Source organism: Suncus etruscus, chromosome 3 (assembly GCF_024139225.1).
Source record: "Suncus etruscus isolate mSunEtr1 chromosome 3, mSunEtr1.pri.cur, whole genome shotgun sequence".
In the NCBI taxonomy this organism is placed as follows: Eukaryota; Metazoa; Chordata; class Mammalia; order Eulipotyphla; family Soricidae; genus Suncus; species Suncus etruscus.
Window position 1 is genome coordinate 127,776,222 of NC_064850.1, and position 1,904 is coordinate 127,778,125.

Genomic DNA, 1,904 nt, shown 5'->3' on the forward strand with positions numbered 1-1,904 from the left:
GGTGCTACTGGTTTCTCTTGTTCTGTGCTACACCCCACTGACTCAAAGCAGGAAATGCTGTCCCTACAGCTTTTGGCGTCTTTCTCAAGATTCCTTATATCTATTTGACACTTGGCTATCATATATCTTGAATCAGACACTGTAACAATGTAATACTGTTCATCCCGCATTCTGGGACCACCTTTCTCTGCCATTTGTTACTTTTTCATCCTCCAAGTATAACTTTTCTCTGAAAGCTCAAATTTTTAGTGGCATATTTCACCTCCATGGTTAAATTTATTATGCTATTATTGTAAAGGGGTTTCCCTTTTCCCCAAGATAGGTCATTTAGTGTCTAGAAAGGTGTATTCTTTTAGTCACTGGCTTTTTATTTTGGGGCCACATATGTCAATGCTTGTGGTTGCTCCTGGTGTTCCTGGAACCATGAGCTGGTGGAGATCAAACTCAGGATACACACATGTAAAGCCTGTGCTCCAGATCCCATTGACTGAAGAAATTCATTTTGTATCTGGTCTCCCTCTTATATGCTGTGTATTTATTTTCTAGAAAGGGGCTGCTAACCAACCATGCCTTTTCTCCGATAGTGGCTGGTACCCTGGACCTTTCCTCTCCCCCGTGGTCAATGTTGGCTGGAGCTCCTCTCTCCTCTCTGGTTTCCAGTTTGTTGTAGTAGGAAGCATGTCTGGCCGGCCATCCTCTGTGGCCATTTATCCTGGCCATTGCCCCATCTCCGTTTGACCCCTTATGATAACACATCTTCCTTTACACCCCACAGACCCCAGTGTGGAATGCAGGCCTCCACAGACCCTGGGACACACACATGGGCCTCCCAACAGACACCTGAGTCCCCCCACCCCCAGACTCTGGGACAGACACATGGGCCCCTACAGGTCCCAGGACAAACACAGGGGCCCCTACAGACTCTGGGCAGACACACTTTCCCCACTCTCAGAAAAGCCTTTCCTTTTCCCTCCCTCCCTCCCTCCCTCCCTCCCTCCCTTCCTCCCTCCCTCCCTCCCTTCCTTCCTTCCTTCTTCCCTCCCTCCCTTTCCCTTCCTCCCTCCCTCTCTCCTTTCCTTCCTTCCTCCCTCCCTTCCTTCCTCTTTCTTTCTTTCTTTCTTTCTTTCTTTCTTTCTTTCTTTCTTTCTTTCTTTGTTTGTTTCTTTCTTTCTTTCTTTCTTTCTTTCCTTTCTTTCTTTGTTTCTTTCTTTCTTCTTTCTTTCTTTCTTTCTTTCTTCTTTCTTTCTTTCTTCTTTCTTTCTTTCTTTCTTTCTTTCTTTCTTTCTTTCTTTCTTTCTTTCTCTTTCTTTTCTTTCTTTCTTTTTCTTTCTTTCTTTCTTCTCTTTCTCTCTCTTCCTTCCTTCCTTCCTTCCTTCCTTCCTTCCTTCCTTCCTCTTCCTTCCCTTCCTTCCTTCCTCCTCCCTCCTCCCTCCCTGCCCTCCCTCCCTCCCTCCCTCCCTCTCTCTCTCCTCTCTCTCTCTCTCTCTCTCTCTTTCTTTCTTTCTTTCTTTCTTTCTTTCTTTCTTTTTCTTTTTTTTGGTTTTTGGATTTTGGGTCACACCTAGCAGGGCTCAGGCATTACTCCTGGCTCTAAGCTCAGAAATCACTCCTGGCTGAGGGGACCATATGGGATACCAGGATTCAAACCACCATCCTTCTGTATGTGAGGAAAACGCCTTACCTCCATGCTATCTCTCTGGCCCCAGAAAAGCCTTTCTTGCGGGAGAAATGAGTCTTTCTCAACCTGATCCTGAATCAGCCCCCACTTCCCTTGGTCTTGGCCTCTACTCTCTAGTGCCAGCTCCTATGAAGCAGCGAGGGTCTGTCAGCACTGGTCTGTCATGTGATGTGCATAGACGGGAGCCTCATTCATTCACAGCACACCCTCACACACTTATGGAACA